The sequence below is a fragment of the Panthera onca genome, chromosome C2 (genome assembly GCF_046562875.1).
Source record: "Panthera onca isolate mPanOnc1 chromosome C2, mPanOnc1 haplotype 2, whole genome shotgun sequence".
Classification (NCBI taxonomy): domain Eukaryota; kingdom Metazoa; phylum Chordata; class Mammalia; order Carnivora; family Felidae; genus Panthera; species Panthera onca.
Window position 1 is genome coordinate 120635520 of NC_138347.1, and position 26610 is coordinate 120662129.

General features: G+C 42.3%; 1 long non-coding RNA gene across 1 annotated transcript; it reads left to right on the forward strand.

Moving 5' to 3' along the window:
* Positions 1-12856: 12856 nt before the first annotated feature.
* On the forward strand, positions 12857-20910 carry LOC132683182 (uncharacterized). Its single transcript, XR_009612086.1, has 2 exons — positions 12857-13109; positions 20630-20910. It is a non-coding gene; the product is annotated as an uncharacterized LOC132683182 (long non-coding RNA).
* The last annotated feature ends 5700 nt before the right edge of the window (positions 20911-26610 follow it).

Sequence of the window (26610 nt, forward strand, 5' to 3'; positions counted from 1 at the left end):
TTGCCACACCTGACCACTACCCTTCAGCCTCTCCTCCTTCCCAACAGAGCCACAAAACATGGAGACCATCCCTGGACAAAGGATTCTCTTGTCCTCCAAGGTAGCTTTCCAAGAGGAGCCGTGAAACAGAAGGGAAAACATCTCTGGTCTCCCCAGTGACAGCACTGCCACTAGCTGGCTGTGTGACATCGGGCAAGTCACCTCCCCTTTCTACGTCTGAGTCTTCACTGGTAAAATGAGGGTGCAGGATTAGCTAATGGCTCGTTTATTTTTTTTTAATTTATTTTTTTTAATATATGAAATTTATTGTCAAATTGGTTTCCATACAACACCCAGTGCTCATCCCAAAAGGTGCCCTCCTCAATACCCATCACCCACCCTACCCTCCCTCCCACCCCCCATCAACCCTCAGTTTGTTCTCAGTTTTTAACAGTCTCTTATGCTTTGGCTCTCTCCCACTCTAACCTCTTTTTTTTTTTTTTTTCCTTCCCCTCCCCCATGGGTTTCTGCTACGTTTCTCAGGATCCACATAAGAGTGAAAACATATGGTATCTGTCTTTCTCTGTATGGCTTATTTCACTTAGCATCACACTCTCCAGTTCCATCCACGTTGCTACAAAAGGCCATATATCATTCTTTCTCATTGCCACGTAGTATTCCATTGTGTATATAAACCACAATTTCTTTATCCATTCATCAGTTGATGGACATTTAGGCTCTTTCCATAATTTGGCTATTGTTGAGAGTGCTGCTATAAACATTGGGGTACAAGTGCCCCTATGCATCAGTACTCCTGTATCCCTTGGATAAATTCCTAGCAGTGCTATTGCTGGGTCATAGGGTAGGTCTATTTTTAATTTTCTGAGGAACCTCCACACTGCTTTCCAGACTGGCTGCACCAATTTGCATTCCCACCAACAGTGCAAGAGGGTTCCCGTTTCTCCACATCCTCTCCAGCATCTACAGTGTCCTGATTTGTTCATTTTGGCCACTCTGACTGGCGTGAGGTGATATCTGAGTGTGGTTTTGATTTGTATTTCCCTGATAAGGAGCGACGTTGAACATCTTTTCATGTGCCTGTTGGCCATCCAGATGTCTTCTTTAGAGAAGTGTCTATTCATGTTTTCTGCCCATTTCTTCACTGGGTTATTTGTTTTTCGGGTGTGGAGTTTGGTGAGCTCTTTATAGATTTTGGATACTAGCCCTTTGTCCGATATGTCATTTGCAAATATCTTTTCCCATTCCGTTGGTTGCCTTTTAGTTTTGTTCGTTGTTTCCTTTGCTATGCAGAAGCTTTTTATCTTCATAAGGTCCCAGTAATTCACTTTTGCTTTTAATTCCCTTGCCTTTGGGGATGTGCCGAGTAAGAGATTGCTACGGCTGAGGTCAGAGAGGTCTTTTCCTGCTTTCTCCTCTAGGGTTTTGATGGTTTCCTGTCTCACATTCAGGTCCTTTATCCATTTTGAGTTTATTTTTGTGAATGGTGTGAGAAAGTGGTCTAGTTTCAACCTTCTGCATGTTGCTGTCCAGTTCTCCCAGCACCATTTGTTAAAGAGACTGTCTTTTTTCCATTGGATGTTCTTTCCTGCTTTGTCAAAGATGAGTTGGCCATACGTTTGTGGGTCTAGTTCTGGGGTTTCTATTCTATTCCATTGGTCTATGTGTCTGTTTTTGTGCCAATACCATGCTGTCTTGATGATGACAGCTTTGTAGTAGAGGCTAAAGTCTGGGATTGTGATGCCTCCTGCTTTGGTCTTCTTCTTCAAAATTACTTTGGCTATTTGGGGCCTTTTGTGGTTCCATATGAATTTTAGGATTGCTTGTTCTAGTTTCGAGAAGAATGCTGGTGCAATTTTGATTGGGATTGCATTGAATGTGTAGATAGCTTTGGGTAGTATTGACATTTTGACAATATTTATTCTTCCATGAGCAGAGAATGTCTTTCCATTTCTTTATATCTTCTTCAATTTCCTTCATAAGCTTTCTATAGTTTTCAGCATACAGATCTTTTACATCTTTGGTTAGATTTATTCCTAGGTATTTTATGCTTCTTGGTGCAATTGTGAATGGGATCAGTTTCTTTATTTGTCTTTCTGTTGCTTCGTTGTTAGTGTATAAGAATGCAACTGATTTCTGTACATTGATTTTGTATCCTGCAACTTTGCTGAATTCATGTATCAGTTCTAGCAGACTTTTGGTGAAGTCTATCGGATTTTCCATGTATAATATCATGTCATCTGCAAAAAGCGAAAGCTTGACTTCATCTTTGCCAATTTGGATGCCTTTGATTCCCTTTTGTTGTCTGACTGCTGAAGCTAGAACTTCCAGCACTATGTTAAACAACAGGAGTGAGAGTGGGCATCCCTGTCGTGTTCCTGATCTCAGGGAAAAAGCTCTCAGTTTTTCCCCATTGAGGATGATGTTAGCTGTGGGCTTTTCATAAATGGCTTTTATGATCTTTAAGTATGTTCCTTCTATCCCGACTTTCTCAAGGGTTTTTATTAAGAAAGGGTGCTGGATTTTGTCAAAGGCCTTTTCTGCATCGATTGGCAGGATCATATGGTTCTTCTCTTTTTTTTTGTTAATGTGATGTATCACATTGATTGATTTGCGAATGTTGAGCCAGCCCTGCATCCCAGGAATGAATCCCACTTGATCATGGTGAATAATTCTTTTTATATGCCGTTGAATTCGATTTGCTGGTATCTTATTGAGAATTTTTGCATCCATATTCATCAGGGATATTGGCCTGTAGTTCTCTTTTTTTACTGGGTCTCTGTCTGGTTTAGGAATCAAAGTAATACTGGCTTCATAGAATGAGTCTGGAAGTTTTCCTTCCCTTTCTATTTCTTGGAATAGCTTGAGAAGGATAGGTATTATCTCTGCTTTAAACGTCTGGTAGAACTCCCCTGGGAAGCCATCTGGTCCTGGACTCTTATTTGTTGGGAGATTTTTGATAACCGATTCAATTTCTTCACTGGTTATGGGTCTGTTCAAGCTTTCTATTTCCTCCTGATTGAGTTTTGGAAGAGTGTGGGTGTTTAGGAATTTGTCCATTTCTTCCAGGTTGTCCAATTTGTTGGCATATAATTTTTCATAGTATTCCCTGATAATTGTTTGTATCTCTGAGGGATTGGTTGTAATCATTCCATTTTCATTCATGATTTTACCTATTTGGGTCATCTCCCTTTTCTTTTTGAGAAGCCTGGCTAGAGGTTTGTCAATTTTGTTTATTTTTTCAAAAAACCAACTCTTGGTTTCGTTGATCTGCTCTACAGTTTTTTTAGATTCTATATTGTTTATTTCTGCTCTGATCTTTATTATTTCTCTTCTTCTGCTGGGTTTAGGCTGCCTTTGCTGTTCTGCTTCTATTTCCTTTAGGTGTGCTGTTAGATTTTGTATTTGGGATTTTTCTTGTTTCTTGAGATAGGCCTGGATTGCAATGTATTTTCCTCTCAGGACTGCCTTCGCTGCGTCCCAAAGCGTTTGGATTGTTGTATTTTCATTTTCGTTTGTTTGCATATATTTTTTAATTTCTTCTCTAATTGCCTGGTTGACCCACTCATTCGTTAGTAGGGTGTTCTTTAACCTCCATGCTTTTGGAGGTTTTCCAGACTTTTTCCTGTGGTTGATTTCAAGCTTCATAACATTGTGGTCTGAAAGTATGCATGGTATAATTTCAATTCTTGTAAACTTATGAAGGGCTGTTTTGTGACCCAGTATATGATCTATCTTGGAGAATGTTCCATGTGCACTCGAGAAGAAAGTATATTCTGTTGCTTTGGGATGCAGAGTTCTAAATACATCTGTTAAGTCCATCTGATCCAATGTATCATTCAGGGCCCTTGTTTCTTTATTGACCGTGTGTCTAGATGATCTATCCATTTCTGTAAGTGGGATGTTAAAGTCCCCTGCAATTACCACATTCTTATCAATAAGGTTGCTTATGTTTATGAGTAATTGTTTTATATATTTGGGGGCTCCTGTATTCGGCGCATACATTTATAATTGTTAGCTCTTCCTGATGGATAGACCCTGTAATTATTATATAATGCCCTTCTTCATCTCTTGTTACAGCCTTTAATTTAAAGTCTAGTTTGTCTGATATAAGTATGGCTACTCCAGCTTTCTTTTGGCTTCCAATAGCATGATAAATAGTTCTCCATCCCCTCACTCTCAATCTAAAGGTGTCCTCAGATCTAAAATGAGTCTCTTGTAGACAGCAAATAGATGGGTCTTGTTTTTTTTATCCATTCTGATAGCCTATGTCTTTTGGTTGGCGCATTTAATCCATTTACATTCAGTGTTATTATAGAAAGATACGGGTTTAGAGTCATTGTGATGTCTGTATGTTTTATGCTTGTAGTGATGTCTCTGGTACTTTGTCTCACAGGATCCCCCTTAGGATCTCTTGTAGGGCTGGTTTCGTGGTGACAAATTCCTTCAGTTTTTGTTTGTTTGGGAAGACCTTTATCTCTCCTTCTATTCTAAATGACAGACTTGCTGGATAAAGGATTCTCGGCTGCATATTTTTTCTGTTTAGCACACTGTAGATATCGTGCCAAGCCTTTCTGGCCTGCCAAGTTTCAAAGGAGAGATCAGTCACGAGTCTTATAGGTCTCCCTTTATATGTGAGGGCACGTTTATCCCTTGCTGCTTTCAGAATTTTCTCTTTATCCTTGTATTTTGCCAGTTTCACTATGATATGTCGTGCAGAAGATCGATTCAAGTTACGTCTGAAGGGAGTTCTCTGTGCCTCTTGGATTTCAATGCCTTTTTCCTTCCCCAGTTCAGGGAAGTTCTCAGCTATAATTTGTTCAAGTACCCCTTCAGCACCTTTCCCTCTCTCTTCCTCCTCTGGGATACCAATTATGCGTATATTATTTCTTTTTAGTGTATCACTTAGTTCTCTAATTTTCCCCTCATACTCCTGGATTTTTTTATCTCTCTTTCTCTCAGCTTCCTCTTTTTCCATAACTTTATCTTCTAGTTCACCTATTCTCTCCTCTGCCTCTTCAATCCGAGCTGTCGTCGTTTCCATTTTGTTTTGCATTTCGTTTAAAGCGCTTTTCAGTTCCTTGTGACTGTTCCTTAGTCCCTTGATCTCTGTAGCAAGAGATTCTCTGCTGTCCTCTATACTGTTTTCAAGCCCAGCGATTAATTTTATGACTATTATTCTAAATTCACTTTCTGTTATATTATTTAAATCCTTTTTGATCAGTTCATTAGCTGTTGTTATTTCCTGGAGATTCTTCTGGGGGGAATTCTTCCGTTTGGTCATTTTGGATAGTCCCTGGAGTGGTGAGGACCTGCAGGGCACTTCCCCTGTGCTGTGGTGTATAACTGGAGTTGGTGGGCGGGGCCACAGTCCGACCTGATGTCTGCCCCCAGCCCACCGCTGGGGACACAGTCAGACTGTTGTGTGCCTTCTCTTCCCCTCTCCTAGGGGCGGGATTCACTGTGGGGTGGCGTGGCCCGTCTGGGCTACGTGCACACTGCCAGGCTTGTGGTGCTGGGGATCTGGCGTATTAGCTGGGGTGGGTAGGCGAGGTGCACGGGGGCAGGAGGGGCAGGCTTAGCTCGCTTCTCCTTAGGTGATCCACTTCAGGAGGGGCCCTGTGGCAGCGAGGGAGTCAGATCCGCTGCCGTAGGTTTGGCTCCGCAGGAGCACAGAGTTGGGTGTTTGCGCGGAGCGAGCAAGTTCCCTGGCGGGAACTTGTTCCCTTTGGGATTTTGGCTGGGGGATGGGCGGGGGAGATGGCGCTGGCGAGCTCCTTTGTTCCCCACCAAGCTGAGCTCTGCCCTCCGGGGGCTCAGCAGCTCTCCCTCCCTTTGTCCTCCAGCCTTCCCGCTTTCTGAGCAGAGCTGTTAACTTATGACCTCCCAGATGCTAAGTCTCGCTTGCTGTCGGAACACAGTCCCTCCGGCCCCTACGCTTTTGCCAGCCAGACTCGGGGGCTCTGCTTGGCCGGCGAGCCGCCCCTCCGCCCCGGTTCCCTCCCGCCAGTCCGTGGAGCGCGCACCGCCTCGCCGCCCTTCCTACCCTCTTCCGTGGGCCTCTCGTCTGCGCTTGGCTCCAGAGACTCCGTTCTGCTAATCCTCTGGTGGTTTTCTGGGTTCTTTAGGCAGGTGTAGGTGGAATCTAAGTGATCAGCAGGACGCGCGATGAGCCCAGCATCCTCCTACGCCGCCATCTTCCCTCTCTCCCTCGCTAATGGCTCGTTTATTATCAGCACTTGGAACTGACACTTTTGACCTTCCCCTTTCATCTTCCCTTTCTGTCCCACATCTGGGAAAGCTGGGGGCGGGGGGGGGGGGGGAAGCCCAGGTGTTCCCTTGAGGGAGTTTTAGGTCAGATAAATCTCTGGGGGTGGGAACGCTAACCTCAGTCCCATCCTCTAACCAGTCTCCTTTCCCTCCTCTCTCCAGCCATCTTTGGACCTGCCTGGGATCCACTCCACCCTCCCCTAAAAAGCATCATTATGTGATAATAAGCCTTTTCCTATCCTTTTGATATATGCTATAATCTAAACCAAATTTGGGGCTATAGTCCATCCAGCGTCTATAGGGTGGTCACAACAGACAATGTCTGGTCTTTTTCCAAAGTAATGCTGTCCAGGAGAAATGTAATGCGAGATGCACGTGGGAATTTAAACTTTCTAGTAGCCACTTTAAAAAAGTAAAAAGATGAGAGGTGCCTGGGTGGCTCAGTCATTTAAGCAGCCAACTTCCACTCAGGCCATGATTTCAAAGATTTGTAAGTCTGAGCCACATGTCAGGCTTTGTGCTGACAGCTCAGAGCCTGGAGCCTGCCTCAGATTCTGTGTCTCCCTCTCTCTCTGCCCCTCCCCTGCTCATGCTCTGTCTCTCTCTCTCTCTCCCTCCCTCTCTCAAAAATGAGTAAACATTTTTAAAAATTTCATTTAAAAAAGTAAAAAGATGAAATCAATTTTAGTCATGTAGTTTAGGTAACCCACTATATCCAAAGTATAATTATTTTGACATGTAATCAGTTAAAAAAAAAAGTGTTCAGGAGATATTTTAGCATTATTTTTTTCCATACTACGTCTTCAGAATCTGGTAAGTGTTTTGCACTACACCATGTCACGGTGGGGGGACTCACCACATTTCAAGTTCTGAAAATCCACATGGTGATAGTGGCCACTTTGTCTGGAGGTGCAGTTCTAAGAGATCCCAGTGAAAGCCCCAGATCCCTGGCACTATTGTTGTTTATAAAAAGTATTACCATATTCATCAAAACTAAGAAGCCCTCAATTATAGCTTACTTCATGTATCATTTAAAAAGTTGTAATTATAAATGCCACAAACTGTCAGATGAATTCAAAATTCAGAGATGTTAAACTGTGAAAAAAGTATATACCTTAGAACTAATTTAAAAAATATATATATAGGGGCACCTGGGTGGCTCGGTCGGTTGAGCATCCGACTTCGGCTCAGGTCGTGATCTCACGGTCCGTGAGTTCGAGCCCCGCGTCAGGCTCTGTGCTGACAGCTCAGAGCCTGGAGCCTGTTTCGGATTCTGTGTCTCCCTCTCTCTCTGCCCCTCCCCTGCTCATGCTCTGTCTCTCTCTGTCTCAAAAATAAATAAACGTTAAAAAAAAAAAAATATATATATATATATATATAGTCATTTCCCCTAAAAGGCCCAACTCCAGGGAAAGCCACAAGGTGAGAAAATCAATGTCTTTGGTACTATCACCCATTTCCTACAAGATTCTGTCTCTCTCCTTTGACCCTCTCTACTTAACTCCTGTTGATCCTTGCTTTAATTATCATTAAGTGATGAAGGAGTGCTCATTGGTAAGCACTTACTGTATTATAGGAATCCTCGATGTGCACTTGTGTTTTCAAAAAGGACATCTAAAATGAGACATTTCTTGAGCCCTACGCTAAGCATAGTGAGCTCATCTAATCCTTCCAACAACCCTATGAGTTAAGCATTATCTTTTTTCAAAAAAAAACAGACTCAGAGAGGTTAAGTAACTTACCTAAGAACAAATAGTGTCTAATCAGCAAGTTCAGCTTTCAAGTCTAGATCTGTCTGACTTAAGAGGCGAGGTGTTTTCTCTATAACCAAAAGAAGGAGGTAAAAAAGTCGGGATGAGAGGTAGGACCCCAAAAGGCAACTACTTTCCTGCTCCCTTCCTAATGAGACCACCACACCCCCTCACAAATCCGTAAGGATTGAACGGCCAGTGGCCTCCTCCTCAGAAACCCCATCAAATGCCAGTTCTGGCCACAGTATTTGGCCACCCGTGGTGATTCAGCAGGTTTCCTTTGCAAGACTGCAAGAAGCACTTGGAACTGACAAACCCATAAAAACCCTAAAAACCATGCAGCATCCTGAGCTCCAGGGAGATGCCTCAGTGAGCAGATGCAAGTGCACAGAAAAAGGAAAGGGACGCATGTGCATTTTTGGAGGGGAGGTTCTGCACAGCTGAGAGGTCATGGCCCATCACTCATGACACGATGGCTCTACGGCTGCAGTTGTCCGGGGCCCAGCAGCCCAGAGCCAGGCTGGGCGGACGTGACTTGTTTCTCTCCCCCAGGGGCTTGACAGCAGCACTTGAAGACCTCACTCAGGGTTGAAGGGCTGCCTAGGCAGCCAGGCAGACAGAATTCCAACCAGGCCCAGAGAGCTAAAATGTGAGACGGGGCAATTCCTCGGGATAAACAGGGGCAAGGCAGCACACAGCATATGTGATGCTTCCAGCCACACAGGAAAGAGCCCCTCAACCACGTCTCTCAGCTGCAGGTGTGAGTGGACATCAAGACCGCTCTTAAGCACGATCTTCATTGACAGGCCATGAATATTAGGGAGGCAGAAAACAAGAAAAGAGTAGTTGGATGTGTTCATAGAGAAATAAAAGTGCAAAAAAAAAAAGGGCGACGAGGTTCTGTCGATGATGGGGATTCGAAGCAGGCCGTCTTTGGAAAGAATTTCTCTGCCTCTTTGATCTGGGAGTCAGGCACTCGATAAGTATTTACTGAGTGAATCATTATATCTTCATAAAAATTCAGTGATGAAAACGTGTTTATCCTCATTTTACAGATGAAGAAACAGAGTCAGAACAACTGAAAGTTTCACAGCAAGTAAGTGACAGAGCTGAGATTTGAACCTAGAGCTTTAGGATCAAAACCTATGCTCTGAAATATCAGGGAGCCACTAGGAAGCTTTGGCTGCAGGTCTCAGAAGGCCCAACACACACAGGCTTAAACAATGAGGAAATGGTGGTGGTGGTGGTTCCAGGATCGAGCATCACCAATGTGGTGCTTAACCAAGGACATAGCTTCTCCATCCTTGTCTCTTTGACCTATCACCTTCAGCGTGTGGCTCGTCCTCGTGGGCTCTCGGTTCTCCTCCTAGTCCCAGGACGGGTAGCACAGGAGTAGGCATCATGTACAGACAACAGCACCCAAAGGTAGCACTGAGAACCACTCTGCCCTGCAAATCTCATTGAGAAGAAAGGGAAATGTCCTGAGAGCAGAGCCCCAGCAAACTTCTCCACTCTCCTTATTGGCCAGGATTGAATCTCTGGGCCATACTCAATCTAAACATGTAGTAAAAGAAACGAAATGACCATAATTCTCTTAGACAAATAAATATTCATCCTCAGCGGTTGACAAAGGGCCACAGCCTCTCCTCCAGAACATAAATATGCAGAGGAGGGTGAACCACTGGGGTTTTGTTAGTGTTCTAGTTATTGTTGCTAGTCAAGAAATGTCCTTAAACTGAAACCAACACATTAACAAATGCTTTACCATCCTACCCTGAGGAAACACTGGCTGATCTGACTGATTTACGAGCTTGTCTTGCAGAAGCCTACCGACCACCAATGAGACTAGTTAAGATTAGATCAAACCAGGAAGAATTCTTGCAGATGCACGGAAGAGGAAACGAAAGTAACCTCTGTGAGGACACACCCGGGATGTTCCCCTGTTTGTCATGCGTATGCTGCCATTTAATGAACACATGTCCCATGAAGAGACAGGATTCCTGACTGCTCATGCTCAGAAAGGAGGACACACTCCTTTGTCCCTATATCTAATAAGCATATTGCATTCAGCCTACATCCCCCATGACATCCTGAGCAGTCACCCTTAAATAAATACAACCCCAACCCTTGGGGAGGTGGATTTGAGGCTTGCCTTGCCCTCGTTGGTTGGCTATCTCTCAAATAAACCCTTTCCTTGACGCATACTCAATGCCTCAGTGACTGACCGCACCGCACATTGGGCGTACAAATGGGTTTGGTTACAAAACTTAGTGGCATCAAACAACGATTTAATGATTCTTGCAGATAATTTGGAAAACGGCACAGAAAGGATAGCTAGTATCTGTTTCATGATGTCAGAGGATTCAGGTGGGACATTTAGAATGACTGGGCGGTGGGCGGGGGGCAGAATGATTATCTAGAGACTTCTTCACTCAAATGTCTGGTGCCTGGGTGGGAATGACTCAAAGGCTGAGCTCAGCTGGGATGGTTAACTAGAGTACCCACACATAGCCTGACAGTGTGGCTTGGATTTCTACACAGCGTGCCAGCCTCACGGTAGTCAGACTCCTTACATGGCCTCCTGGGGCTCCCAATGTCAGTGAGTAAGGAAGAAACTGTATTACCTTATAGGATTCAGCCTAGGAAGCTATATAACATAACTTCTACAATACTCTGTTGATTGGATCAGTCATAAACCCACCCAGACTCAGGGGAGATTACAAAGACCCTATCTCTCACTGGAAGGAATATCAAAAAATTTGTAGCGATGTTTTTCAAACCACCATTGCTAACAAAAAAGAAGGCAGAGACAAACGACAGTATCTGCCTTCAGATCAGAAATGAACTACATCTTGAGAAAACAATCACGGTATAATCACATTTTTAGAAAACTAACCATGTCTTGCAAACTTTTCCTAGAGCTGATTCTCTATTCAGCAGTGTGGCTGTAAGACAGACCACCTACCCATTGATTTCATCTATAATTTAGCAATCAGTAAAGCTGAGACTTTTCAAAATATATGATCAACATATTCTCTGCTCCGTAGGAGTTGTAAAGTTTAATGAGAAAAAACGGGCTGGTTTACAGCTCCTTTTCTTCAGTTTTTTTCTATTGGTTAGAAGTCCTTTCTGTAGGATGCCCAGCTAGTTCTGCCACTCGTGTGAAATGGACCTCCTTGCTCTGTTTGCCCTGGCTTAGCCATCTGTAAAATGGAGCTAGCCATCCTGGGAGGAGCAAGTTCCTGGGACTCCTTTTCTCTATTCACAACAGATTTTAAGATCCTTGGAGACGATGCAGTTTAAATGCAAAATGTTGTGACTATCATTTCATTATTTGAAAAGCTGAACAGCATGAGAATGCTTTTGTTGCCACGTTGCTAGGTTACTGACAGATCTGCCTGCCTGCATGAGATGTTGAGCCTTTCTAGAGCTTTGCACCAGGGCAGCCTTTCCCGGACTGAGCTGAAGGTGAGAGAAAGAGGCAGTTGACCTGAGTCAACTGTCGTGGACACCGCTGGGCAGGGAGGGTGTTTACCTTTCAGGTAACATGGCTGGGTCTGCTTGCTCTTGGAATCCAACGACTCAGCTAGAGATGGCTCAACACCCAACTGATGGGCTTAATCCTTACAAAGTTCAGATTGCTTCTCTAAAGGAGCCACGTCCATGTGTCCTTTATTTTCCAGAGAGTAAGGAGTGAGATGATCAAATGTGGCAAGTAGGCACTACTACCTGGAACACGTGTCATATTCTCATGTCTCAAGGTATGACATCGCCCTTCTGACACAGTTGCCCACATTGCTTTTATAAGAGGAGGGGTGGGAAATTTCAGGCCATTAATATAGTACCATTAAAAATATTCTTTCCAGGGGCGCCTCGGTGGCTTAGTCGGTTGAGCGACCGACTTCGGCGCAGGTCATGATCTCATGGTTCATTAGTTCGAGCCCCGCAGCGGGCTCTGCTGACAGCTTGGAGCCTGGAGCCTGCTTTGGATTCTGTGTCTCCCTCTCTCTCTGCCCCTCCCCTGCTCGTGCTCTGTCTCACTCTGTCTCTCAAAAATAAATAAATGCAAAAAAAAATTTTTTTTTTAAATATTCTTTCCAGGGGCACCTCAGTGGCTCAGTCGGTTGAGCGTCTGACTATGGCTCAGGTCATGATCTCACAGTTCATGGGTTCAAGCCCTGCGGTGGGCTCTGTGCTGACAGCTCGGAACCTGGAGCCTGCTTTGGATTCTGTGTCTCCCTCTCTCTCTGCCCCTCCCCCGATTGCACTCTCTCCCTCTCCTTCTCTCTCTCAAATGTAAACATTAAAAAATTTTTAAAAAATTCTTTCCACCAATTTGACAATAAATTTCATATATTGAAAAAAAAAATTAAATTAAATTAAAAAAAAAATTCTTTCCAGGGCCAAGCCATCTCCTATTGGTAGTCCCGGGGTGGATGCTATCTTAAAGTTCTAAAGAAAGGTAAGCTCCCCCCAGATGTGGCATTTAGGTACAGTAACAAGTAATTATATACATACACACAAAAGAAGGAGCTCTCACCCAGCACACCTCCAGGTGAGTGGTATTTATTGAATATACTCTACTGCTGAAGAAAACTTTCCAGCAGCTTTATCCTGGTGAGCCTTTGTGTCTTTAATAATGATTTAAACCTGGCAGCAGCAGCATCCTGACTCTCAAAAACCCAGGGATATTTTCTCCCCGGCCATGGAACCATGAAGAATAATTTTAGAATATTCTGAAATGATCTCATCAATGGGGATGTGATATTCAGTATTCATCTGAAATCCTCTACCCATCTGCTTCCTTCTAGAGAAACACAGGAGAAAAAAACAAGGAAACCAATAAAGTTGTTACAAATGAACAGGGGGAAAGGGGGGAGGACAGAGAAAAGGAAAGAGAAAGTGAAAAAGGAAACAGATGGAAATCAAGCTGTTGGAGAATTTTGCCTGGACAAGGCAGGAGAATGGACACCAGTCACCCTCAGAAAACCACAAATCTCCCACGTTTGCCACCAAGGTTTACTGGGCACCTTTTCTACAGGTGCAGGGGAGCAGCAGAGAGCCCTGACCACAGCCTGGCCGGAGAAACCGGTAAGCACACAATTGAATGAGCATTTACAGATGACGGTGGGAGCCATGAAGGAACACCACAGGAGGCCATGAGTGTCTGTGACTGTGAGATGTAACTTAAATGGGCAGGTCACGGAAGACCAACCTGAGTTGGTGACATTTGCTCTTGAGAAGACCCTGGAGCCAGTGGAGGGTGGCTGGGAAAGAGGCGGGCCAGCAGAACTTGTGACATGCACTGGGACCTGACCCCTGAAGGTAACCAAACAGAAAGTGGAGGCTATCTATTTTCACCATTGCATCTGGGCTGAGAAGTCCATGATGAGCTGCAATCTGTGGCACTCACTGTGCCCCTCCTTGTCTCTGCCAGGGCCCCAAGGAAACCGGTCCTGTTGGCAGGATGATTGCCTTACGTTACCTGTTTCTCACATCTGGAATGGAGTCAAAGAAAATTGTCTGTTGCATTTTGTAATTTGGCGAATGATCCTCTCTTTCAGTGGTGTCACTTTTCATAGCCTTTCCATCACTTTTTATCCACATGAAGTGCCCCTCCCTTGGTAGGTAAATAAATGCTTCCCCAGAATCTGGCGGTAAAGGAGGCTTTGCAGTAAGCTCTCTTCCAGGATGAAATGCAAAAGGATGTCAGTGCGTACAAACAGAGTGAATTCATGTTACACCATTGAAAAAAAGAAGAGAAGAGAAGAGAAAAAGGGAGGGAGAGGGGAGGGGAGGGGAGGGGAAGAGAGGAGAAGAGAAGAGAGGAGAGGAGAGGAGAGGAGAGAAAAGAGGAGAGGACAGGAGAGGAGAGAAAGAAGAGAGGAGAGGGGAGAGGAGAGGAGAGGAGAGGGGAGAGGAGAGGAAAGAGGAGAGGAGAGGAGAGGAGAGGAGAGGAGAGGAGAGGAGAGGAGAGGAGAGGAGGAGAGGAGAGGAGAGAGAGGAGGGAAGGGGAGGGGAGGGAAGAAAAGGAAAAGAAAGGAAAGGAAAGGAAAGGAAAGGAAAGGAAAGGAAAGGAAAGAAAAAGAAAAAAAAGAAAAGAAAAGAGAAAAGAAAAGAGAAAAGAAAAGAAAAGGAAAGGAAAGAAAAGAAAAGAAAAAAGTTTTGGGGACTGGGAGAAAAATATTTATTTCTCTTGCCGTTGAAAGAGTTCCTTAAGTTGCTCACTTCACAGAAACCTCTAATAGTACTACATCAGTTAGCTGCAAATTCAGTTAAAATCATATAAACTTTTTTGGGAAGACCTAATATTGTCTTCGATCCCTGTAATCATTTTTCTTAATGCAGCATGGCCACAATTTCCAGATGCTGGTAGCCTGGACAAAGATGGGAGGCAAAATTCACAGGAACTGGCTCCATTTATTCAGTCACATCTGCCATAAACATTCTATATGCAAATTGCCTCAAGTGACTCTCCAGAAATTGACTAGTTTCTTACGCTGTATCTTAACACCAAAAGAAATTGAAAACATTTTTATGGCTTATGTCCATAATACATTCCTTCAGTGTGTGCTGTGTTTTTATCTGCCAATATATTAAGCTCTTTCTTAATGCTAGCATATGCATCACCAGTTCATTTTTTGTGACAACAAGAAAAAAAGAGTTTTCAGAATTATTCATCAAACAAGAGCTATTAATGGCTACCACCAAAGTGGTTTCGAGCTTCCATTGTTCTTGAAATTGAATTATTTCAAAAGCAGTAGTAAATTTATGCAGACTAAAACCACATATGATGTAGAAATTAAGCCCCATGTTTCTAGGGATGAAAAGTCTTGGGTACCTGAAGATCTGCTCTGAGTTATCCTGTCCTGGCCATAAAGCTTTGGCCACTTTGTTGCAAAAAAAAAAATTTCCATCTAAGGTTTATAATGCATTTAAGGAGATCAGCAAAGCCACTGTCCTTCGTGATTTCTTTCTAATTGTGAGATGAAGATGATTGTGTTTTTGTTTTGTGGGTTCCGAGGGGGTATTAAATGTTTAGTCATGCTCTTAGAAGCCTCATTTTCCTCCTAATCCTGTTGCTCTAAAGAGTTTGGCAGGGACCTTCAAAGCTGCCCTGTTTCTTTTGTTTTGCTTCCCTGGAGCTTTGCAAAATGGTAACAGCGCTGACGGCTCTGTGGGCTCTGTGCCTCCGAGAGGAGGCCCAACCCTTCCATGGAGGGCTCACATCTCACCCCTGCTATAGAAACGCAACAATAGCAAGATTTAAATAAACAATATTTAAGTAAATTGTTTGATTTTGTAGATATAGATATGCATACGTCCATATAAATGTGTGAAAAATTCTTAATTTATAAAAGGCTTACAAATAAATTAATAAAAGAGAAGCACACTAGCACAATAAAAGGCAAAAGATCTGAAAGGAAAAATTGCTAAAGAAGAAATGCAAATGGGATACCAGACATATTTAATCTCACTAAGGATTTTTTAAAAATGCAAGAGAAAAAAACGCCTAAAAATATTTTCTCTTATCATACTGATAGAAACTCTTTGTTTCCCCAGTGTCTCTCTTTTTTAAAACGATATCAAGTTTAGATGTTAGTTCAGTCAAAAGGGAATTTTTACATACTAGCAAAAAGGATAGCCATTTTTCACCATCAGATGGACAATTGGGCAGTATGTAACAAAAGCTCTAGAATGTGTTGAAACACTTTTGTCTATTATCTGCATTCTAAGAATTAATCCAAGGAACTAAGAAATGTGTGAAAACAAAACAAAGCAAAACCTTACGAATGAGTTTATTTCTCATAGTAGCATTCATGATAAAAACAAAAACAAAAACAAAAAACTAGAAATATCCCAAACTTCAAAAGTAGAGAAAAATTGAACTGTAGTATACCCATGTGATAAATACCATGCAACAATCAGGGATCATGTTTTGAAGAATGTTTAAAAACACGAGCTATAGGGGCGCCTGAGTGACTCAGTTGGTTAGGGATCCGACTTTGGGTTTCGGCTCAGGTCATGATCTTACAGTTTCCTCAGTTTGAGCCCTGCATCTGGCTCTGTGCTGACCGCACGGAGCCTGCTTGGGATTCCCTCTCCCTCTCTCTCTCTCTCTCTCTCTCTGCCCCTCCCGCCACTCACACTGTCTCTGTCTCTCTCAAAAATAAATAAACTTACAAAAAAAACACGAGCTATAAAATTTTTTAAGTCAACTAAAAACTGTATACATCATGTGCTACTTACCTTTTCACCTGTTTACTGAGTGGTATAATATTGAGTGATAGTTAATATTCCAACTTAAGAACTTTTCGAATTTTCACAATGATCTCATATTCACGAGGGAAAAAAAGATATATTCGTGGTAAAATAGGCACGAAATAAGAAGTTAGGAAGAGGCCAGGGCTGGCCCAAGGGTAACCTGCCGAGCCCCTTCTTAGACAACAGAGATTTAAACAGTTGCTCCATATTCTGAGTCCTGGAAGTTGGCTGTGTTGCCAGTGGTTACAGCAGGGCAGTGACTTTGTAAGATAATGCGGGGCTGGAGGAGATCGTTCTGATCAATGGGTTTTGAGACAAGGACAAAAAACTCACCACCATTAAAAAACACTTTAAATTGGAAGCAACCAAGATGTCCTTCAGTAGATGAATGGGTAAATAAACTGTGGTCCATCCAGACAAAGGAATATTATTTAGCAATAAAAAGAAGTGAACTATCAGGACTTGGAGAGAAAACTTAAATGCATATTACTAAGTGAAAGAAGCAAATCTGAAAAGGCTGCATATTATACGATTCCAATAATATGACATTCTGGATATGACATTTTAGAAAAGGCAAAACTATGGAGACAATAAAAAGATCCATGGTTGCCAGGGGTTGGGGGCAGGGGGAGGGAAGGGGCAATAGGAAGTGCACAGAGGACTTTTTGAGCAGTGAAAATGCTTTGCATAATATAGTAATGGATACGTGTCATCATACGTTTGTACATCAAGAGTGAACCTTAATGTAAACTATAGACTTGGGGTAATCAGGATGTGTCAGTGTAGGTTCATCAGTTGTAACAAATGTACCCCTCTGTTGTGGAATATCCATTGTGGGGGAGGCTATGCGTGTGTGGAAGAAGGGGGTATAAGGGAAACCTCTGTACCTCCCTTTTAACTTCACTATGAACCTTAAACTGCTCTACAAAAATAAAGTCTTCATTTTAAAAAAACAAAAACAGGGACTCCGGGGTGGCTCAGTCAGTTAAGCATCTGAGTCTTGATTTCAGCTCAGGTCATGATCTCATGGTCGTGGGACCAAGCCGCATATGAGGCTCCACACTGGGCATGGAGCTTGCTTAAGATTCACTCTCTCCTCTGCCCCCTCCCCTGCTCTTGCTAAAAAAAATAAAATAAAATAATAACAATAACAATAATAATAAAACAAAAACAAAAACCTTCTAGGGTTCCATTGTACACAATGAGCCACTTAAAATACTAACCTGTGGCAGAACCACCACCTATAAGACAGACTCCCCTTCTTTCTCCCTAAGCCTTCCCATGGCACTCACTTTATTCTGGTTTTAGTTGGATAAAAATATACCAGGTTATATATGGGGAGCAAGCAGTGTGAACTGCCCCCAGAGTATGAATAGCCCAGAGACATCTTTTTGGAAAAGAAGGATGGTGGTATCTGCTGTAAAAAGAGATCTCCTCGGCTCCAAAAGGAATTTACCTTAGTGGCCCACATTTAAAAATCTAATCTTTCTATTACAAACAGGAACAAGCCACCAAGTCTCAGCAAACATTTTAAGAAAACCAACAGCATGAAAGAATCTCGAAGGTAAACAAAGGAACTGATTACTCAAGTGCATGTACAGGTTTGAAAAGAGACTGTATCCATCAAAATTGAACAGGATACTTGAACATAGTACAGAGAACAACTGCAATGCTTTGGAAATTAAGTACATAATTGTCAAAAGAAAAATCAATAGAAGGGCCAGAAGACAAAGTCACAGAAAAGACTGAGATTTAAAAGAAGGAAGAAAGAAGAAAGGAAAGGAGGAAATTTTTAAAGGAAAAGAGGAGAAAAACTTAAGCAAAATGGTAGCTCTAACTTCCATCTAGGAATTCCACCACCAATCCCACAGGAGTTCCAGGAGAGAAAAAAATAAGAAGTGGAAGGAAGAAAATTAAATAAATCATTGAAGAAAATTTCCTAGAGCAGAAGGAAACACAAGTCTTGGATGCACCAATTACTGAACAAAAAGGCCCACACCTAATTATGAAATTTTGAAACATCAAAGTTAAGGAGAAGAACAAAAACCTTAAGGGGGGGGGATGGGGGAAATATCTACAAAAGAATGGGCATCAGACTTCTTATCAATTATTCTGGATCCTGGGAGATAGTGGCACAATCCCAGCAAAGTTCTGGTAGATTATTTTCAACCTAAATTCTATAGCTAAGCAAACCATCAATCAAGTGCGAGAACTTTTTAAACATGCAAGGATTCAGAAATTTGGCTTTCTAGTTACACTTTCTGAAAGACTTATATGTATGCCAGCAAAAATTTAAATGAAACGAAAGAAACAGGAAGATGTGTGAATCAAACCAGAAGTGCAACAAAAAAAATGTCAAGATGACGGCTATGCAGCAATACTAAAACCTAAAACTCACACTGAAACAGGAAGTTGGGAATGCCCCCTGCACCCCATAAAGTCCATCAATTAAAAAAATCGATTTATTTCGACAACAGTGTAATTATAGAAGCTTGATATACCTACTAATTAGATAAATAAATCACGTGATTAAAATCTCCATCTCCAAAATCAGACTGCTTGGTTCAAATTACAAACTAAGTATGTGACCTTGAGCAATTACTTAAATTCCCCTTGGCTCACTTTTCTGGTTTAAAAATGGGTATAAAAATAATTTCTACTTCCTAGGGTCATTGTGGGTATTAAATGAAATAATGCATGCACAGTATTTAGTGCCTGACCTTGAGTAACTGCTATAAAAGATTTATTTTATTATTATAATATTCATATCAACAAGAAAAAAAGAGAGGCAATTAGAGATTTTAGAAAAGATAAAGAAAGCTGTCAAGAAATGTCATATGTCAAATCAAAGCAAATTAAACTGCAGCATGATTTTAGCAAGTAAAGTAATATGAAGTGGAAAACAGAGAACTCATTTGACCTTGAAGATTGGGTCTTTTCTCCTTTGAGTGCCATAAGTTTGGTAATTTAGGATTATTTTTCTTTCTCTACAACTCTAATCAAACTACTTGGTTCTCCACTGAATAATATTTACATAATTATAATTTCCAATTGCCATTTAATGGTTTTTGATTTTAAGAAACTAACCTATCGTAAAAGCACAGAAGACGTAATTATAGTTACAGATCAGAATATAAATGTAATAAACCTTGATCACATAACAGTAATAACCCATGTTGAGGGGAGAGGGGATAGAGACTAGGGGAAGGGAGAGGCTATGGTACATTTTCTCTTATCACATAAAGGGGACCCAAGAAATAGTGATAAAGTATAACCAAAAGAAGGTATATAGTTACAAAGGAAACAAAAGAAGACATTCTAAACAACAATATAACTTTCAAAAAAAAAAAGAGAGAGAGGGATGATGTTCATGTGCTAAATTCCACAACTTCCCAAACCAACTTACTTTTTAGGAGCAGGACCTGGAGAAGGCAGAAGGATAATTTTACTTTTTATTTTATGCCTTGATGTTATTTGAAATTTTTCTCATATGCTTGAATTACTTATATGATTCAGTAAATCAAAAAGCATTGGTTCAGCGAGTTAATAAATATCCACAGAGAACATACTCTGTGCTAGGCCTTGTCTAGACTCTATGAATCACAAGATAAAGTCTTGCCCTCAAAAAGCTAGCATTCTGGTGAGGAAATTAACACTAAACACAGAAACCATCTGATGAATAAGCAAATTTTAGAGGGTGACTGCTATGAAGAAAATGAAGTAATGTGATATGGGGTGTCTACAAGAGGGCAAGTGAAATCTTCCTGACTAAGGTGTTCAGAGGCCTCTGGGAGGAGATGAGATGTGAATGGTTGACAACAGCCATGCAAATGTTTGGGGGAGTGTCACATTCAGGGGCCAGAGACTGGAAGGAGCATGGCATGCAAATTTGAAAGAAGGCCAGCTGGTTGGAAGCAAAGTTAGAAAGTTAGAACGTTTCTATTAAAAATTCAGAAAGTTGCATGATTTTTCTCCAGAAACATTCATCTACTCAAATGCAAGCATGGAGTGGATTGATAGTTGGGTTTGACCAGGTCAGGAATATTGTCAGGCAAGGAGGAAAGGGGAGAGGATGAGACAGGTAATAGGAAATTGAAGTGCTATGTCACGGTTAAAATGTATTTCCAAAGACGGCTACAACAATACCCCCCATGCACATGCTCTTTTGCGGTATGATCCTGCCACTCACCCACCAAAAGGGGGAGTCTATTTCCCCTCCCTTTGGATTGGGGCTCACTGTATATTTTGTTTTGACTAAGAGAATGCAGCCAAAGTGCTGTGTGCTGTGTGCAAAGTTTCTGCAGCTTCGAGCTTTGCCAATTAAAATACTCACTCTTGCCATCCAGCTGTCATGTAAGGAAGCCCAAGACAGACCCTGGAGGCAGCCCTGCATGAACTGAGAGTGAGTGAGAGAGAGCAAGAGAGAGATCCCAGCCATCACCACCGAGGTTCCAGACCTGAGATAGGCTGTCGTGGACACTCCAATCTCAGCTGTCATCTGACTCCAGCCTCATGAGGGACTCCAGCTGAAGCCACATGGAACAGAAGAGCCATCCAGTCAAGTGTTGCTCAAATTTCTGGCCTACAGAATTGTGAGCAAATAAAGTTTGCTGTCTTGAGCCACTAAGCTCTGTGGTGATTTGTTATACAGCCTTAGATAAATCAGGAAGTGCTCCCTCAACTTGTTGCCATAGTCCACTGAAAGGATATGAAGATTTGGGGCAGGGGGTACGGGATATATTAATACCATTTGTTGGAATTGAGGCTCTCCCAAGGTTGAGGGATTTCTGAATTGGGACTACTACTGTAGAGGGTTAGAAAGACACAAAGAGTGCGAAACTCAAAATCAACATTTTGAGGTAATGCTGTTATCACTGATGACAAGGCCATGGATGTGACTGTAGGTGTGGGTAGTTGTGGTAGAGTAGAGGAACCAAGGAGATCAAGGAACGGAGAGGCCAGGGTGTCAAACGGGTCATCTGCATAGCTGTTAAGTTTGCCAAGAACATTGACAAGGAAACAGCTTAATATAGTGTTTAAGTGCGCATGCTCAGGAGCCAGACTGCATTTCCAGTCCTGACTCTGTCACTAACTGTGTGTGATGCTAGGCAAAGTGTATTACTCTCTGCACCTCAATTTGCTCATCTATACAATGAGGGTGGTAACAATAGCTATCTCATAGCATTAAAGGAATTAAATAAGATAAAGCTTTTGGGGTGTTTAGAAGAGTTCCAGGAGAAGAGAGAAAACTCAGTGAGCGCTGTCACTATCATTATCGTTGGCAGTAGAGATAAAGACAGCAAAGCAGGTGCTGGAGGCACAAGGACTAAGGTCAGTGAATGACAACAAGGTGGGGTAGCTGGTGGTAACATCAGATGATGTGCTTCAAAGGGTCTGAGAGCTTTGAAGTTGGAAGCAAGAGCAATGATTAATTAGAAGTAGCAAAGGCAAGTCAGGAAGAGACTTGCCCTTTTTTCCAGGCTTTAAGGTCCATGGGGTATGAAATCAAAAGTCTCTCCTTGAGAAGACTGCAGAAGAAGCAGTGTCCTCAGGGAGAGCCAGGGTCCAGCTGGAGTGAGAGGGTAAAGGGCACATCCAGGGAAGAGGATGAGAATGTGTGTGCTGATGACAGAATGACAACCAAAAGCTCCAAAGGGCATAGAGGGAGGGTTGGACAGATGAAGAGAAATGGAAGAAGGGTCAGATTTCAGCATGTACAGAGTAGCGTGGGGATAGGGGAACATTCAGGGAGGGCTTATCGGATGGCGATTAGGGATTAAAGAAAATATATTCACGACATATTCAGCATGGAGTTGGCCCAGGAAATCTCTCAGGAAGAAATGTGGGAAAACCTGAAGCTATTTGTCCATTCTTGTGACTCAAAGTGGTATGTGGGTCTAGAGGGTGGCAGGGGCCTCCTCAGAGTTGTTCTGCTGGGCAACTCACTTCCCCATGCAAGTTTCGAAAAGTACAGAGATGGTGAAGGTGAAAAGGGTATTGTTCTCCTCTATACCTAGCTGGAAGAATGAAGAATTACAGCATCCATCTGTGATCCATTCATGGAACCCCAAAGGGTGACTATCCTCTCCTGGGGCATAGAGGCTGGGCCTCCTGACTCTGGGCAATTAAAGAGTACCAGGGGCTTGACATCTCCCACGGCAAAAGGAAGAACCCTTACTAGCCTTTATAGTGTGAATTAGCCCATTTGAGCTCCTCTAACAAAAATACCATAGACTGGGTGGCTTAAAAACATTTATTTCTCTGGGGATCCTGGGTAGCTCAGTCGGTTAAGTGTCCAACTTCAGCTCAGGTCATGATCTCACGGTTCGTGAGTTCGAGCCCCACATCAGGCTCTGTACTAACAGCTCAGAGCCTGAAGCCTGCTTCAGATTCTGTCTCTGTCTCTCTGCCCCTCCCCCGCTCAATTTCTCTCTCTTTCTCTCTCTCTTTCATATAAATAAACATTAAAAAATTAAAATTAAAAAAAAAAAAACTTTCTCGCAGTTCTGGAGGCTGGGAAATCCCAGATGAAGGCACCAATAGATTCAGTGTCTGATGAAAGATTACTTCCTGGTTTGTAGATAGCCGCAGTCCTCACTGTGTACTCACGTGGCAAAAGAGGCGAGGAAGCTCTCAGAGGTCTCTTTGATAAGGGCATTTACCCTCATTTCTTACCCCTGCCCCTCCCCCTTTCTGCTCCAGTCACATTGATCTCCTGTCTTTGCCCACGCCAAGCACATTTTCATCACAGGGCCCTTGCTCCTACTGTTTCCTGGTCTCTGAAGTATGTACATGACTCACTTCTGCCTTCCTTTCAATTCTACTTAAATGTCACCTTATCAGAGACAACTTCCTTGACCCCTGCTCACATAAAATAGAACAGTCATCCACACAAAGGCTTTCCATCTCCTTATCCTGCTTTATTTTTCTCCATTACACTTTTCATTGTCTAATATACTATATTCTCATTTGGGGGGTTTGTTGCCTGCTATATCCCTGGCACCCAGAAGGGTCTCTGTAACATAAATATTTGTTGAATGAATGAATGAATTTGTACTCTCATGTCAACACATTCTATGTGCCTGACCTTAATATGAGGCTTAAATTCTCTATAGTCTCATTTCCATGAAACAGCGATATCAAAATACCTATCTCTTACTGTTTTTGCTAAATTAAATGACATAATATGTGTGAAGTATCTTCCACTGTGCCGGAGTTTGACAGGAGCTAAGTAAACACTTGTTGCCATTGTTGTTGTTTCCATCAGTCAACGTTACTGCCACAAACTGCAGTGAAGAATTATTTTTAGTGTCCCCAGAAAACCCTCCTGACCCACTTCTAGAAGTGTTAGGGACCAAACTCTATCACCATGCTTGCCCTGTCCTGCCAGACCCCCCTCCCACCGTCCCCCGACCAGACTCATCACACACCTGCCAGAGCCCTTTATGGAAGTATACTTTTTCTCAGGGAGAAAATAGCTCACCCATGTGACACCAATTCCATCTTCCAGGACACCAGGGTGGTATTCTGTACAATGAAAGTAATTTACTAAATGGTCCTCTGGTGCCATCGAAAAGTGAATTCATTTTGCACAGGTCACAAGTTTACTTCCAGAGAGCAGTTTCCTCCCTGCCGGCGTAGGCCCAAGACTAATGGAAAATAGAAGCGCAGCGTGGAGGGTCCACACAACAGTGGTTCCCGATAGTCCTGGGCCTTGGGAGCCAGTTGATGGGGAGAAACAGGAAAAGCAATGATGACTGTAAGAAAGCGAAGTTGTTCTCCATCTTGCCCTGGGGAGTGTTGACTTGTCCAGAGGGACCAAAAGATGGGGGGGGGGGGGGGGGGAGGGGGGAGGGGTCACTACCATGGGGAAGACATGGGAAGAGAGGACAAAGCCAGAGTCAGAACCAGTTGTCCAAAAATACAATAAGCCCAAACCTGACTGGTGTTGAGAAATCGAGAGAAAGCGAGAGTGAGAGAGGGAGAGAGAGTTACAGTACAGAGAATACAATGTTCTTAATCATATTCTTAGAATGTGGCTGGGAATCCCAGCCCAAATGAAGAGAAATTACAGCATGAGGTGCCTACCATAACTGCAGGGCCTTTAATAATATCAAATTCCTACATCAAGTTCTTCTCTATCTCTCTCCTCTCTTATTTCTGTTTTAAAAAGATCTCCTTTCACATCTGTGTGTGCACTCCATTGCTGCTCTTCTCAGATAAGTAACAGCATTTCTCACCAGATCTGGATTTAGAATCTGCCCTTTTTGAACATTCAGAAATCACTCTAAAATGTCAAACAAAGCAAGGCTATTTGAGGAGATATCTACAGCACACACAGGAAAGGCAAGTGAGATTCACCGCTACTCTTCCCAAATTTGCAGCAAGAGCTGCCTCAGATCAGAAAGAAATCCAACAGACGACGCTATTCAGTGATAGGAAATACCCTTTTAGCACATTGTTGTAGACCTTAACAGGAGAATTTGGACAGTGCTGACACAAAGATGCCAGCCTGAATCATTTCGCTTGCTGGTCATTTTCTTCAGCCCCTCCCCACTTTTTGCTTGCCTTCAAGAAATCTCAGAGCCAAGGCTTTAATTTTAAGGGACCAGCTCAAAATTGTACAACACTGGCCCTTCGGTCTGATAATAAGTGTTTTGTGAAAAAATAATTTTTGTCAACTTAACTTGGTAAATTCTGGGCTAAAAAAAAGTTAAACAGGTGTCTTTAGTGAGGACTTCATTGAACTTTTACTATGTGGGTCGTGAATCTCAAATACATGGATATAACACATGATGTTCTCCAAACTTACTCGTTGAGAGAAACCTTTCTACGGGGGACATCCTATAGCGGCATTCCTGCAGTGAATTTTAAGGAATGCTTGTTAAATCTTTTCCTTTTATTGGCCCAAAGAAACATTAATGGATTCTATTTTGGTAATATCCTTTTTTTAAATTTATTTATTTAAATTCAAGTTTGTTAACATACAGCATGGTATTGCTTTCAGGAGTAGAACCCAGTGATTCATCACTTACATATTAACACCCAGTGCTCATCTCAACAAGTGCCCTTCTTAATATCCCTCACCCATTTAGCCCATCTCCCTACCCACCTCCCCTCCAGAAACCCTCAGTTTGTTCTCTGTATTTAAGATGCTATGGTAATATTCTAATTAGCAGTATTTTTAATGTGAGGGCTGATGTACTGGGTGCTTTTGAAAATGTTGGTTTAAATGTTTGGTACACACTTCGATTCATAATATGGAAATCTCAACCCTACAATAGTGGAATTATCATAAAACTCAAGCCACCATTGAATGCAGACAGCCTGGTATAGCAGTGCAGGCCACAGACTGTGGAGCCAGATTTCCTGTTTAAATCTCAGTTTTAATTCCATTTATTAACCGTGCAGCCTTGTGTTAGGTACTTAACCCCTCCATGCCACCATTCTCAGCTCCCCCATATGTGTAATGAGCATCATAATAATAATAGTACCTACTTCACAGAAATGCTTGAAATTTAATGAGTAAACAATTTATAAAATAGTTAGAATGGTAAATACTAAGCTTTTGGAAGGGAATATGTGACATAAATCATTTCAAGTGCTCAAGAACAAAACGGTATGCATACCCTTTGATCCAATAAGTTATATCCCATGGCCTTCCCCATCTAGGAACTGTTCTATTTTCCACATGAAAGAGAAACAATGGAAATCTAAGTTCGACATTAACAAAAAATTATTGACTGAAATATTACACAATATTTGGATGTAGAATAAGAGGTTGTTCAGTTCGGGAAATTTTAGACAAAATATCAGATGTGGTCTAAATATGACTTAGCCTAAATCCACCAAGTATCTGAGCCTGGGAGCATTGATATTTTATGTAGGAGAATACACAGACAAGTATGCACGGGCATTTTGTATATGCCGAGCAATGACAGTTGAAGATTTTGGCTACTTTAAATTGCTGAATTGAAAATGTAAGTATTTGTGCGTCATAAAACAATGCTCGTATCAATGTCAAGAACCTTTCATTAGCCAACACATTTTCAGCATATGATTAGATTTCAAGAATTTCTGGGGGTATCAATGATTATACATTGAGAAATCCATGTCGGCCACAGGGCTCTTCTTCCCAGACCCCTAATCCTGCACCTTCATACCTACTCTTTCCTGGTCTATCCCTTTCTCCCACAAGCACAAACACAAGACTTGGCCTTAAAACAAGCCTTAAAAACTCCACTGCGAATTCCATTCTCAGAGTCCCCCGAGCTAATTTCAACTTCTTTTCAAATAATTTCCTATGCTTAAAGACATGACTGAAAAC